Source organism: Sapajus apella, unplaced genomic scaffold, assembly GCF_009761245.1.
Source record: "Sapajus apella isolate SASKATOON/1434 unplaced genomic scaffold, GSC_monkey_1.0 scaffold8, whole genome shotgun sequence".
Taxonomy (NCBI): domain Eukaryota; kingdom Metazoa; phylum Chordata; class Mammalia; order Primates; family Cebidae; genus Sapajus; species Sapajus apella.
In genome coordinates, this window is record NW_022436948.1 from 27,632,736 (window position 1) to 27,640,354 (window position 7,619).

General features: G+C 35.9%; 1 long non-coding RNA gene across 2 annotated transcripts in view; it reads right to left on the reverse strand.

Moving 5' to 3' along the window:
• Nucleotides 1–2,670, reverse strand: part of LOC116550594 — a 110,093-nt gene extending 107,423 nt beyond the window's left edge. For both annotated transcript variants that reach the window (XR_004268500.1, XR_004268501.1), the window contains exon 1: nucleotides 1,315–2,670. This is a non-coding gene — a long non-coding RNA (uncharacterized LOC116550594). The remainder of the gene's footprint in view (nucleotides 1–1,314) is intronic.
• Nucleotides 2,671–7,619: the final 4,949 nt, after the last annotated feature.

Below are 7,619 nucleotides of genomic sequence, written 5' to 3' on the forward strand. Positions count from 1 at the left end.
TTTTTCCTCTTGCTTAATCAAAGTTTTCTTTACTCTCTCAATATCATCAATAAGTAGAAAATAATAAAAGTAAATTTCAAACATGTTTAATATGTCTTATTCTTCTCTTTTTAACATTTTTGGAATTTATCCATTATTGAAAAGAAAACTGCATCTTAGATCAAAGTGTTTAAATAGCACATAAATACTACTACCCATTATAACTTGAAACCATATGATTAGACAAAACTTTTTATTACAATTAATGTTCTTTCACTTGAATTCTGCTACTACAATATTTTTCCAATTGCCAGTCTAAACTCAACAATTAGACATAGCATATAATATGCTTAACGGGAGTAAGACAATTTTTCTGAAAGTTGGAATAATTTAAGTTATTGATCTAACAGTTACATGTCAATTATAACTCCACGGTTGTCATCTAAACTTTGTTACCCTTTTTCTGAGGGAACTGAGGAGGATTTTTCTTTTTTTGACCTTGACAGAAGTTAGGCTATGTTGTTAGGGGGACTAACAGTCTCAGTTGCTAATGAAAAATATTCTTAGGTCAAACACCTGGAAACCAGACTTCAAATATTCTACATCAACACTATTTGATGTTTTACATGTGGTAAATTGTTGCCAGGTTTAATGGGAATATAAGAGGCTATTTTACTCCTCAAACATCTAAATACTTCCCCTGCATCATAAAGATGAGAAAAGAATGACCCTGAAAACTCTATTTCAAGAGTGCCCTCTGTGTAGTGAATACAGTATTCTTGAAAATGCAGATAAGTCTGACATGTACCACTTAAGAAGAACTCCAATATTACCTTTTCCTTCACTGAAGTCTAGCAGAATCAAAAGGACTCATAATGCCTTCAAACTCTCTTAAATGTTACCTTTCAGCATAATTTCAAAAATATCTATACCTTGACATTAAGTCAAAAGAGAGTGTCAAATGAAGATTAGACTGATATACTTTTGGTTAAAGGAAAACAAAGATAAAAAAGACTTTTTAGTGAGCTTTAAAAAATGTGGGGACATGGTCTATCTTGTATAATTTCTTATTCAGATACTGTTTTTCAAAATGTGGTAATTTGTGGCTACAACAGAATAAGGTATTTTTATTGTGGTTCTCTTCAAGTTCAAGGCTTTCGGAGACGTCATTGTCAAACTCAGAAAAAATTCTTGCCTTGGCAGGTTTTAACAGACCCTTAGTTAATGAGATCAACTGTTAGCTGTTAGTGCCCTTTGGAACTCATCAAATAATTCCCAAGGATTAACAATTGAGAACACTCTGTCAGTGAAATACAAAATCTCTGGATTACTCACCAACACAAACAATCTGCCTTTTCAAATCGACTTTCTCAAATGTTTTGCCTGTTCTCTCGTTTCCATTCCCACTGCATTAGCTCAAGCTGCTCTGCACTACTCCCATTCCTAATTTCTTTCCATTCTACTTGCTCTGAACACTGCTTTCTTTCTCAAGCACATGCTCCAGAGTTTGAAATGACTCCTGAACTATAAATAGGGTGCTTAAGGCTTGGCATGTGATCATCCACGAATATCTTTCAGACATCTTTATCTCTGGCCCTATCATAGAATCTCATCTCTGGTCATTTTATAGTTTCTGGTTGTCATGTCACTTTTCATGCTTTTACCTCCATCTCTGCTGATCATGAGTTCCTGCCTATGCTTCAAGCTCTGCTCAAATACTGTCCCTTGCAAAAAGCTCTTTCTTGTAGGAGAGTCTTTATCCCTCTACTGTATAAGCTAATAAATCCTTGCATTAGCATTGACTTAAAGTTCTGTTCCGTAACTACTAAGAATTTAGAGGGCAGATAATGTGTATTGGTTGTAGATGTGCTCTCCACAGTGCCTGGCTCAGAGTTTGTACATACAACTGAAGTTATCCTACATGTGTTATCTGAATAAGTGGTTGTGGCTCTTATGAGGGGCACAGAGAGATGATATTGCCCAGATTCACCTGAGCAAGGTATGGCCATGTGGCTGAGCTCTGAAGAGAGGAGTATATTTGGGTCTGCTCTAGGTCCAGGCCATAAAATTTTCCCATGTGTGAACTTTTACTTCGATAGCAACTGAAGTTACTATTGGTGGAGGCACAAGATATAAAGAACCTAAGTCCTTGAATCAGCGAGTAAAAAACTTTCCAAGGCCACTGCATGGATTATAATCTGAACAAGCTCTGAAATTCTAAGAAGCTGGTGTTTTATCTCTGATATCAGCTGATGTATCCTTATAAAACAGCAAGTCTGCTGATTGGTCAGCCAATTATTATTACAGTGGAGAATGTAATAAATAATGTTATTAATGTAGAGATGCGTACATATGTATATATTTATATAAAGTTTTCTTTACCTGTGTGCCCATCAAGCATTATTTCACATTGCTATTGCTTGTTGTGTATAAACTACCCAACAATAATTTTGAATTAATATATTTTAGAATGGATGGAGAATTTAGTCACTAGAGAAAAAAATTTTGGTATAGACATCTTTTTATAATTCGTGTAGTCTTACAATTGTATTGCCCATACTTTATTCAATGGAAATATTTCTTAGAAACTTACTTTTGTCAAGGCTTGCCAAAACAAAACCTCAGTTTTCAAAGAAATGACAGCTTTGTTTACGTATTCATTTTTAAAAAATCAGTTTACCTAATTTTTAATTAAATAAAATCACATAAACAACTGCTATAAATAATGTTTGAGAATAAATATAATTGAAGCTAACATGTTTGTGATATTGAAATTCTTCATATTTAGTTTAAGCCTTGTACCTCTTAATGTGTTTATCTTCTCCCCTATTACCATGCTCAGGGTCTCCAGGCACATACAGTCCTATCGCACTGTTGCATTTGAGATAAACAAATACATTAAGAAATGGAGCTGGTACAATACCTATCTAATTGAACTGTGAAAGGTAGCTTACCAAAAGATATTAGCATGATTCACTTTGGTTGTGATAGCTGTATGAGTTACTGGTCAAGAGAAAATATTATACAACCTTATTGCATTTAAAAGAACATAGATTTTCTTAACTTTTTAAAATTCACATATGAAAACCAGTGTGATCCGTACATTTTACATATGCTCATTAAAATACACATCTCCAGGTTTGACTTTTCTGCTTCATTCCTTGCAGCTACCTGAAGGACTTACCTGTCGGCTTTCTTTTCACCCTTCACAAACTTATTATTTCCCAAACTAAGCTCCTCTGGTCTTTCTATTGTTAGTTCCTTTCCTGAATTTACTGTTTTTCAGAGTTTATATGTCCCTTCTAGCCATTTTCAGCAAAAGTCCAATATATTTGATATTTGGAAATTTTCTGTTCATAACTGTCTTTCCCTTTATATCCCCAATCTCAGTTCTAAGTCAGACTCCACCAGAAGTTGCCCTACATCAGAGGAACACACCCTCTGCACCTGTGCTACAACTAGGGATGCTACCCATCAGTTTCTGTATCTACAACAGGACCTCCTCACTGTTCCAAACTAGCTCTTCATCCTCCAGACTGTCTTGCTCCTTCCCTGAAAACAATAAGTCAATGAGCCACTGGCCCAGTCGGCTTTGCCCTTGAACTGGGAGAGACTGAAGCTGTCAGCTGAAGCTCCTTGCAGACGATTCAGAAGCAGGAGTAGTCAAACATCTCTGCCAAGTTATCAATTTCCTTATCCTCAGTATACATTTTTTAAAAGAGAGACTCCCTATTCTAGCTATCTCTTTTGGGTTCCTAGAATTTTTGTTTGTTTGTTTTTTTGAGACAGAGTCTTAGTCTGTTTCCCAGGCTGGAGTGCAGTGGCGTGATCTCGGCTCACTGCAACCTCCACCTCCTGGGTTCAAGTGATTCTCCTGCCTCAGCCTCCTGAGTAGCTGGGATTACAGGCATTTGCCACCAGGACTGGCTAATTCTTGTATTTTTAGTAGAAATGGGGCTTCACCATGTTGGCCAGGCTGGTCTCGAACTCCTGACCTCAAGTGATCCACCTGCCTCAGCCTCTCAAAGTGCTGAGATTGCAGACATGAGCCACCATGCCTGGGTTGGCTTTCCAGAATTTCTATGTCCATCCTCTCACAGAGCAGAAGAATTTGTCTTATGTGTTTGAGAATTTTATTTTCCTAGAGTTAAAGATTTCATAAGAGAACTTTTATCAATTTGGCAAAAATGTCTGTGCAGTATAAGGTTCCCAGTCCATACTTTGTATATAACAGGGGACATAACTCTTCCTTACAATCCTGTCCCTAGAACTAACTCTTACTTCTGTTTACTCCTGGTCTTATTTTGGGATGAGTTGGCTGGAATGACCCTGCCTTGGCTGGCATGACCATCTCATCTTTCCTCCAGTGTGAGCCCAGCCTTATGCTGCTGCTTAGATTTAATAATTTCTCCATTTACACATTGTTGCTCTTCTGGGATTTGCTACCTTTATATAGAATTCATTCTTCAGATCGTCTCAGCGACCAGTGAATCCATTTGGCTAAACTTTTAAACTTCTAGCCATATATTCCAATCCTTCCCAACATGCAAAGTCAAACAAGTGTTTCGCTCTTACATTGTTTGCTTCACATACATTGTCTATTATCAGTCAATCCAGAATGTTCTTGCCTTGCTTTGTACATCTCTAACATTCATGTGATAATATTTTATACTCTGAATAAATCTATTTATATTCTGCCTTTTTCTATAAAGAGTTAAGGAAGCTGTCTTAGTTAACCCTCGCTACTGCCATTCAGTTACTAGTGAACAGGAGTTAGTTACATCTCAGATACCTGCCTCTAGATCCCAAAGCACCTCCTATAGTGGCTGTAAAGTGATCAGACATGTAACAAGTCCTGGATTGCTGATAGGCAACATGTAGCACTGCCCCTCTTAAAACAAATTCAAGCATAGACTAATCCCAAAGAAGTTCATCTAGATTGTCATTACTTGAAAAAAATGAAAAGAAATGGGACATAGTGTCATGAAAAGCAATAGCCACACATTCTTCAAAATGAAGTGGACTAAAATGATACACACCCATCTTAGTTATCTGTGAGCCCCTATAACTAGTAAGTACCAGGGAAAGATCAGAAGCTCCAAAAATTATGATGAATACAAAATATTCCATCTGCTAAGAAACTGAATTTTCCGGCTTCAAAGTTATTAAAGAAAGTCAGCCCATTCAAATTTTCCTTCAAAATATTAATATTACTTTGAAATTACATGATTCATTAACAATTAATCTTTAAAGTAAGAATTCCAATGAATACACACTCTGATTCCTTCTTTTTAACGGTGCATTCCGGAATTCTCAAACCATACAATTTATTTTGTCATGATTTAACTTAAAGTATATTAGTGACTTATGCAGATGAAATATTGAAAATAGCATTCCGTAAAGTGTGACATGTGTATATCTCTCTATGTACATATATCTGTCACTATTAGTCATTGCATATGTGTGTGTATATAGTATCAATGTTCCTTTTCTACATATCTGTTTATAACTAATCATTTCTAATCACTCAATATATAATTAATTTGCTGAAGACATAACAATGATTAAAAAGTTAATAACATTTAGTAAACATCGATAATTTCTATCCACAGAAGCAAGTAATTCTAAATGTTGATTAAAGCATTCTAAATCTAGATGATTTGGGCCATATTCCTGTTATATTTGTCCAAATGTAATCTCTAGTGTGTGAATATATAAATAAATATTGATTGTAACCAGCTTGCTAAATTGTTTTGTGACATCCTGCCTTCAAGAATATATGAAATCTAATCTTGCTAATTTAAATCTGACAAGGAAATATTGATTGAGAAGATGAGAACAATAAGAAAGCCAATTAAATGTTGCTACATCAAAACTTAATATAGAAGACACTGGTGTCAAAGAATACCGTATTGAGCTTCAAGATTTAAAATGTTTACCTCTCCTTTGTTGAGAGAGACATTTTACAGAGAGTGGAGAGAAATTTCTGCTGAGAGGATTGTGTTAACAATGGAGAACAGTGTAAGAGAACTTTAAAGTACCAAGAAGAGACAATACAAATGGTGTAATGAAAGACAGATTTTGCTAAGAGCTGAAGGCAAACAGGACTTTCACTCCAAACTAACAAATTATGAGATGTGAGTGCAGAAATCAGCTACACTTTGCAGAAAGAAAGGTAAGACAAGTCAAACAAGACAAGTTAATGCAACCGAAAAAAGACAAGGAGAAAATCTTAAAGACAGGTTCATGCCCTTGGAGGAAAGACAAACTAATAAATAATACATAAGTATTCCACAGAAAAATAAATACTAGAGAAAATGGGCTTGCTTAGAAACAAGTAAACAACAATAACAATGCCTCAAAAGGTGTATATTAGATAATTTTTGGAGGAATCCAAGAACCAGCAAATGAACAAAAATGATTAGTACTTTATATAAAATGATAAAAGCTAAAAAGCTTAAAATCATAGAAAATGTCATGATGTCAAAGGATGACCTTCAAAAGGCAAAAGTCCTTACAGATCTGGCCGCAGTGTCTTTGTATCTAAAGTCATTTCTAATACAAAGATGGAAGTAGAGGTGGGAATATGCAAATATCCAGACATAAAGGATGAAAAGTAAAGGTAAAAACTTTAAACCAAGTTATCAAGAAAAATATACTATACCAAGAAGGCTGGTTGCTCTGTGATGTAATACCTATGGAGGAAAGGAGTATAAAAGATCATGTATATGATGCTAGATGAACTATGTCAATAACTAGCTTAAAACATTATTTATTTTTTCAGAAATGCATGGTTCCCTAGTTATTGCATGAAATAAAATCAATAAATCCACTAGAAACTGGTTGATATTAAGAAAAAAATGCAGAATATAATAGAAATTCACTGAGGGTGTTAATTTCTTAATATTTTTCATAACTTACCTTCCTAACTTTATAACTGTGACCGTGAATTTACAGCTCTGCAAAACAATCCCTACACAGCAAGAGAGTCAACAAAATTAAAAATTTAGAATTTCAAATATGAAATTAAAAAGAAAAAAATAGCCCATCGTGAAAAATATAATCTGGAACACATTTCTTAGTCACTTTGCAACCTCAGCCATCATCTAGAACTGGAGCCTGTGGTTCCAGTCACTTCTCTTCTACCACATTTCTTTTTTCCTTGAGACAGAGCTTCTCTCTGTTGCCCAGGCTGGGATGCAGTGGCATGTTCTTGGCTCACTGCTTAAGGTGCCACCTCTGCTCACTGCAACCTCTGCTTTTGGGGTTCAAGCGATTCTCCTGCCTCAACCTGTCCAGTAGCTGGGATTACAGGCATGTGCCACCACACCAGGCTGATTTTTGTATTTTTACTAGAGATGGGATTTCTCCATGTTTGCCAGGCTGGTCTCAAACTCTTGAGCTCAAGTGATCCGCCCACCTCAGCCTCCCAGAGTGCTGGGAGCCTGCCTGAGCCACCACGCCTGCCTCCCAGTCAGTTATCTTCTGAAAGGCTATTTCTTTTGCTATGTAGAAAGACACCACATTTATCACTTGCCACCTCCTCTTACCTAGTATAGGTAACCTTCCACTGCACATAGTTAGAGAAACCCTAGCAGAGTTTCAATCTCATAACATACCTCTCCTACTACACTTGGACT